General features: G+C 46.6%; 1 pseudogene; it reads right to left on the bottom strand.

The window, feature by feature from the left end:
- Nucleotides 1-4,271: 4,271 nt before the first annotated feature.
- The window catches only part of LOC109574689 (arrestin domain-containing protein 4 pseudogene), a 31,916-nt pseudogene continuing 28,710 nt past the window's right edge, over nucleotides 4,272-7,477 (bottom strand).

The raw sequence follows: 7,477 nt of genomic DNA, 5'->3' as shown, positions 1-7,477 counted from the left end.
ACGCAGTACAATACTGATGCTTAGTAAGGCTTTTCGAATGAAAGAGTAAACATAGAAAAAAAAAATTCTCCTGCCACACACTGAACAGAGGAAGGGCAGATGTCACTGAAAAGGAGAAAAATACCTTTCCTGGGAGGATTTCTTTCTTGGTTTTGTCTTGCTGCTTCTTAGAACCGCTGGTAAACATATGGTGAGCATCAAATGCCAGGATTACCTAATCAATCAGATCGGACCAAAGCCACTCAACTTAGTTTTGTCATTCAGAAGAGGATATTCATTTGCTTCTTCCCCTGGACTTGGCATCTTGAAGGAATGTGTACCGAGGGTTGACACCTATGTCTATTTCTCAGTATCTTGTTTCTGACATCTTAGAGGTCCTAGGCTAGAGGACTTCTGCTTCTTGTTCCTCATTCTTTGCCCAGACATGCTGTTTCATGGTACAGCAGAGTGAAGGTTTGGCACTTCACCTGTCTTGCTGTGAGGGCTGTGTTGTCTGCAAGCAAGAGCAGAAATCTGGCTACTGCCCTCCCTTCACTGAGTAGAATCCTGAGTCTGGACAACTTTCAGGGGCTGGGCAGAGGCTCAGGGGAGTACGCTACTTCTGGGAGGGTGGGAACTACTGAGCAGGAGAGAAATAATGAAGACTCAGAGGCTTTCTCTGTGTCCTGAGTACTTTGGAAGCTCCCACAAAGGCCTGTCTGGGAGTCGACACTTGGGTTCTAGCCTGGTCCCACTGCAGCCCCAGAGAAGCCAAATACTGCAGATCAAGTGGCTGAATGGGATCCAGAAAGGCCAGGATACCCCAGGGTAGGTGGTCACAGGTGTCCCCAGGGGAAGGGCCTGGAATTCTGCCCTCTCATAGCCTACATGGGTGGTCCTCTCGATGCTTTCCTCTGCAGCTTGGTGAGACTCTCCGCCTTGAGTCCAAGCCCTGTTGTTACAGTCACTGCACTGTGTTCCAGGTTATCTTCTCAACCACCCATCCAAATCAATTCCACAGGCAGAGATTAAGAAGTTACATTTTAATCATTGGGCACAATTGGAATTAATATAAGAAGAATGACTTAACTACAGCTACAAATAAGTTTCTTAAGAAAGCATGGGTTCCCAGAAGTTGTTGTTGTTCAGTTCCTCAGTTGTGTCAGACTCTTTAGGACCCCATGGACTGCAGCTCACCAGGCTTCCCTGTCCATCACCATCTCCCCAGAGCTTGCTCAAACTCATGTCCATTGAGTTGGTAATGCCATCCAACCATCTCATCCTCTGTCACCCCCTTTTCCTCCCGCTTTCAATCTTTCCCAGCATCAGGGACTTTTCTAATGAGTCGGTCCTTTGCATCAGGTGGCCCAAGTATTGGAGTTTCAGCTTAAGCATTAGTCCTTCCAATGAATATTCAGGGTTGATTCCTTTTAGGATTGACTGATTTGGTCTCCTTGCAGTGCAAGGGACTCTGAAGAGTCTTCTCCAACACCACAGTTCAAAAGCAGAAGAGAGATTTCTAACTGAAAAGCCTGTCAGTAATTCAGGAAAGGAACTATAAAGAAGGAATGCTGTGCCCAAAGAGATCTCCAGGCTCATCCCAGAGCAAGGCAAGGGACCCAGAGGAGAAGTCCAGCCAAGTAGAAGGAGGCTTCCCCTAGGATGACTCAGGGCCCAGTCCAGGGCAGGAGTTGAAGGGGTGCTGTGGGCCAGACAGGAGGCTGCTATTCCTTCCCTTGCCGGGTTCCACCGGGTTTCAAGTCTCAGTTTTCCGCAGCCTCGGGGTGTGTGGATTGGGGTGGGGGCGTCTGGGCCCCTGGAGGCGATCTTGCCATGCGAGTCTGGCGGCCTCAGCAGCTGCTGGCAGCTGCTGGCTGTTCAGACCCTCCTGGGCCCGGCGCTGTGTGGCTTGGGCCTCTTCTTGACGGGACTGTCGCTCCATCCCGGACTAGCAGCCGGCTCCTGGCCTTGCGAGTCTCGCCAGCGTTTCTGGCCGCTCTCGACGCGGGGACCGTCCGCGTGTCCGGGGCAAGCGTGGCGCGACAGCCCACAGGCGCAGTAGTGCGCGTCCCCGCAGAACTCGGGGCTTAGGCAGGAGGGGCGGCTCAGCGCCGGGAAGTTATCCAGAGCCCAGGCCCAGGCCTGTTCTCGGTTCAGGCCCGGAGGCAAGGCGGGCTCGGGATGTGCCCTCCTCCAAGACTGCGCTTCCATGGCTTCAGCCTCCTCACCAGGCCGAGAGTGCAATGGGTCTAGCACAGAGGCGAATGATTCTGCTAGGTGCGGAGTGTGCCTTTTATAGTGCCTGCCCGACAAGGTTTTGGGAAACCCGGGAGTTGATAGGTGGGATCCACACTCATTTGCCTTGCAAATTACCTCGGGGTCCCTGGGGACTGAGGAGATAACCACATCTTTCTGGGAGGGGCATGGAAGCTCTGAGTGGTTTATGGTGATTGGATTAAAGGAGGGGAGGGGAGAAGATGAGGGTCCCTGGCAGTTTCCATTCACTGGAAGAAGCCTCTTTGCTTGGAAGGCACAACTGGTCAAATCACACTTCAGGTTCTCTCCTTTGAGCAGATGAGAGAGGATGGCCTGGTGTTAGAGACGAGGCTCAGCCAGGTTCCCCCTTTGCAAAACCCACAGCTGGTTCATGCTGGAGCTGGGCTGAGATTCCAGGTCCTCTTGCTTTCACATCAGAAAGGGAAAAGAGGAACGGAGTGATCATGTAGGGGTGGGGAAAAGGAGAGTCCCACGCCTACTTAGAATTGTAATATTCCTATTTTTTTCTACAGTAGATGATCTGAATCAAAAGAAGACTTCATATATACTATGGTTTTCATACCTAATTCACAAATGCATAGAGTTAATGCCACGTTTTCAAGACGTCTTTCTTTCGTTCTTTTTTGTTATTTGCAAAACTCTTATCCTTTCTTATGAATTTATGTTCATTCTATTATTCCGGGCTCCTCTTTCTCTCTGCTCTCCCTACGTCTACTGCAGTTCTTCCTATTAAAGAACTATTTTATTTTCTACATGTGGTTTTGTATCAGACTTGTAATATGTGACATAGTTTTGTGAACGCGTGTCTTCAATTCATGTAAGGTTATCATTTTAAAGCATCTACTTCTGCTTCATTGACCATGAAAGCCTTTGACTTTGGATCGTAACACACTCTGGAAAATTCTTAGAGATGGGAATACTAGACCACCTTACCTGTCTCCTGAGAAACCTGTATGCAGGTCAAGAAGAAACAGAACCAGACGTGGAACAACAGACTGGTTTAAAATTGGGAAAGGAGTACGTCAAGGCTATATGTTGTCACCCTGCATATTTAACTTGTATGCAGAGTACATCATGCAAAATGCCAGGCTGGATAAAGTTCAAGGTGGAATCAAGCTTGCCTGGGAGAAATATCAATAACCTCAGATATGCAGATGACACCATCCTAGCAGCAAAAAGCAAAAAAGAAACTAAAGAGCCTCTTGATGGAGGTCAAAGAGGAGAGTGAAAAAGCTGGCTTAAAACTCAACATTCAAAAAACTAAGATCATGGCATCTGGTCCCAACACTTCATGGCACATAGATGGGGAAACAGTGGAAACTGTGACAGACTTTATTTTCTGGGGCTCCACAAGCACTGCAGATGGTGACTGCAGCCATGAAATTAAAAGACGCTTGCTCCTTGGAAGAAAAGCTATGACAAACCTAGACAACATATTAAAAAGCAGAGACATTACTTTGTTGACAAAGGTCCGTTTAGTCAAAGCGATGATTCTTCCAGTTGTCCTGTGGAATGTAAAGACCCTGACACCAGAGGGCTCACTTTGTATTTAGAGTGGGCTCCTTTTCTGTTCATTTACACCCCTGTGCTACTATATCCTCCAAAATTATCTCCTCCCAATGCATTCATGGGACGTTAAAGCTTAGGATACAGCTTTTCCACTTTGAGAAACCCTCTTAAAGATATGCCCACATAGTATTTCCACTATATATAGGCACTTTCTCTTGGGTCAACACAGGCACCCCTCCACTTTATCACATCAGGACTTCCATTACATTCTGTGACTTTTCACATCTTTGCCCTCTCATTCAAAAGGGGCACAAGACCACATCACAAACTTGTGCAACAATCCTGTTGCCCCACTGGTAAGTAACAAATTCTTTAACTTCTGTCATCTTCAGTGCTGATATATATTTATGACCTTAAGCTCATCTGCCCTCCCTCTTGCTCAAAAGGGCGGGGTAAAGAACCAACGTTCTAATTTGATGATGGACACAGTGATTTCTGAAACACGTTCAGAGAATGGAGGAAACAGGCTGGGTCTCTTCTACATCTCTAGGATGTGAATTTACCTCTGAATAAAGAGGCAGAGTCTGAAATCTGATTCCTGAGGCAAGGCAAACAAAGGATGGCATGACTCCCCCTCCCAGGGGGTTGAAGGTAAGAAGTGTGTCTAGAGAATTCTTCCTCCCATGCCACATTTTCATAGTTTGGTGGTGTTTCCGGCTGATCTGGCAGAGTCAGTGTCAACCAGCTCATATGAACCGCCTGGATATTCTGGAGTTCTTAATGGAATCGTGCTAATCACTAGCAGGAGCTCAAGCATCAACTTGTTTTAGCACCCGGAATGTGAACAGACACAGCTAAAGAGTAGTCCCCTTTACGCTGCAGCAGTTCAGGATGGTTGGCGTCACTGGCGGGATCCTAAGGATCTTCCCTTTCCAGCTGTTGGTACTCCTGGAGGTGATGTGGTTCCCAGTCACGTTGGCCACCTCCAGCCTCACAGTCTTTGTTTTCCTGTTGGCCAGGTATGTCTGCATCTGGAAGACAGCCACTTTGGGATCAATCAGACGAGAGCAACAATTCACTTCTGTGTAGACTGGAATAGATTCTCCATTGCAGGATCCCTTTCCTTCAGTCTTGGCACTCAGTGAAATTGGACCAGACGCTGAGCCGCACACTGGGGCCCCAGGGCACCGCACAAGTTATGTGTTATCCCCTAATAAATTACTTTATGTTTACATGATTGAGCTATCCCATTTCTGTTCCTAAAAACCATCAAAAGAAATACGACAGTGGCACCAGTCAACATTATATTTACTTATTGCAATCTGTTTAACAATCATAGTGGAATAAATCTAGATTTCCTTAGTATGTAAATACTCAAATTTTTCTTTTTGTTTTCAGGATATTTTGAGAATGTTTGTTTTATATGTATTAGTTTTTTTTTTTTTTTTAATGCTTATTTGTTTGCTTTCCTGGGGTATTAGTTGCCAGACACAGGATCTTCGGTGTGTGTGTGGCCTGAGTAGTTGCCCCAAACCAGGGATGGAATCCATGTCCACTGCATTGCAAGGCAAATTCTTAACCACTGGATCACCAAGGAAGTCCCTATATCAGGGTTTTTAGATGAGTTCATAAGGATCAAAGATGAAAATTGTCTCTCAACACCTTATCTTGAAATTTTACATCTTTCCGTTCTCACACATCTTTCCACCACAAATTATATAAACCATTCTAATAAAGATATTTAAATGTCTTTCGTTTGCCTTAATATTTTAAACACAGGGATCCTGGGGCAGGAGCAAGGAGCTACTCAGACCCCTGGTAGGCACTGAAGTAGCCCAGAGATTGGGGCATCCGGAGTGTGATGTGATGAGGGGCTGAGCCTAGTGGTGGAGTGAACGTGGACAGTTGAAAGGACCCTGCAACTAAAGACCAAAGTGCAGTTCCTTAGCTAGACCAAGAAGGAAAATCATCAGAGAGACAGAGACTTCATGACTAATCGCCTTTCCTCATTTACTCACAACCCTTCCCTGAAAAGAGAAGAAGGAGAAGAAAAGGGAAGAAGGGGAACAGGAAGAAAATCAAAAAATAGTGTTTGACTCTCAGAAAATTCTAGCAGCTTCAGATCATGGAATTTTCCCCCCAAGTCTCAAGTCAACCCTTCCCTCTTCCCTCTTCTACCTGCCAATGCAGGAAACTCAGGTTCAATCCCTGGGTGGGGAAGATCCCCTGGAGGAGGAAATGGCAACCCAATCCAATATTCTTGTCTGGAAATCCAGACAAGAAGAGGCAGGCTGGCTACAGTCCATAGGATTGCAGACTTTACTTAGTGACTAAACAACATTTATGCCATATTGCTCAAATGCTACAAGGGTCTTGGTTTTAGGCTTAGAAAATATGATGATGGTGCAGAGGCTCAGAGCTATCAGAGCAGGAGAATGCACGGAAGAAAAGTAAGTTGGAAGAAAGAAAAAGGGAGAGGAAAGGAAATCAAAAAAAGGATTTTGGGCGTCAAAAAATCCTGTAGACTTTAGAGTCGAACCAAAGTACAAGGGTCCACTAGAGTCACCGCCTCTAAAACCAACAGCCAACAAAAGTCATTTGCAAAAGTCAAGTACAACAAAAACAATTTTTGTTTTCCCACAAATTTCCCACACAGTTTGGACTTGGGTTCCTGCCAGAAGATCCACTCTGTCCACCTTCTATGTAGTGTTCATTTCACATCCATGCAAGTAGGGAGATGGTACTGACTAGGAAAGGGCTCAGATCTGGCACCTCAGTTGAGGGATCCCATCTCAGCCCACCCTCCCAGTGCCGGGCCTGACCCTTCCTCTTGCCTGACTCAATTATTTGGAGAGGGTTGTGGGGAGTAGACGGGTTGTGACGGACTTCAGTAGTCCAGACAATTTCAGCCTTTGTTAACCTCCAGGCTGGATGTTTGGGTCTCTCTCCTTCCAGAAGAAAAGCAGTGGGGCCTTTGCCATTCACTCACCACTAGGGGACAGCAGCAAGCCAGGCTCTACCGTGGTTGAGGCGTCAATATTGCGATTTGCCCCTGCTGCTGCTGCTGCTGCTGCTAAATCGCTTCAGTCGTGGCCGACTCTGTGCGACCCCATAAACGGCAGCCCACCAGGCTCCCCTGTCCCTGGGATTCTCCAGGCAAGAATTCTGGAGTGGGTTGCCATTTCCTTCTCCAATGCATGAAAGTGAAAAGTGAAAGTGAAGTCGCTCAGTCGAGTCCGACTCTTAGCGACCCCGTGGACTGCAGCCTACCACCCCTGACACAAACCCAAACGCTGAGGTTCAGGGGCAAACCTAGAACTTGCAATGGCCTAAAGCTACAGGCTCAATCCTGAGACGATTAACCAATTAACCAAATTCAGCCACCAGGGAAGTGGTGTCGCTTTCTCAAAAAGTGAAAGTGAAAACATTTTGTCTCTCCCCCACAACCTTTATTGATATATAATAAACATATCTTGTAAGTTAAGGTACACAATGTGTTGATTTAATATACTTATATACTGTGAAATAATTGCTATGGGAACATTAGTTAATACCTGCATCACATTGCATAATTACCATTTCTTTTCCTGATGACAGCATTTAAGATCTACTCTTCCGGCACCTCTTAAGTTCACAGTGTGCCCTTTGACCTCTCTTCTTTTCCCCCACATCCCAGCCCTGGCAACTATCATTCTACTCTCTGTTTCAATGA

The sequence above is a fragment of the Bos indicus genome, chromosome 20 (assembly GCF_029378745.1).
Source record: "Bos indicus isolate NIAB-ARS_2022 breed Sahiwal x Tharparkar chromosome 20, NIAB-ARS_B.indTharparkar_mat_pri_1.0, whole genome shotgun sequence".
Classification (NCBI taxonomy): domain Eukaryota; kingdom Metazoa; phylum Chordata; class Mammalia; order Artiodactyla; family Bovidae; genus Bos; species Bos indicus.
The sequence above is the reverse complement of the archived record's forward strand: the minus strand, read 5'-3'. Positions and strand labels throughout refer to the sequence as shown.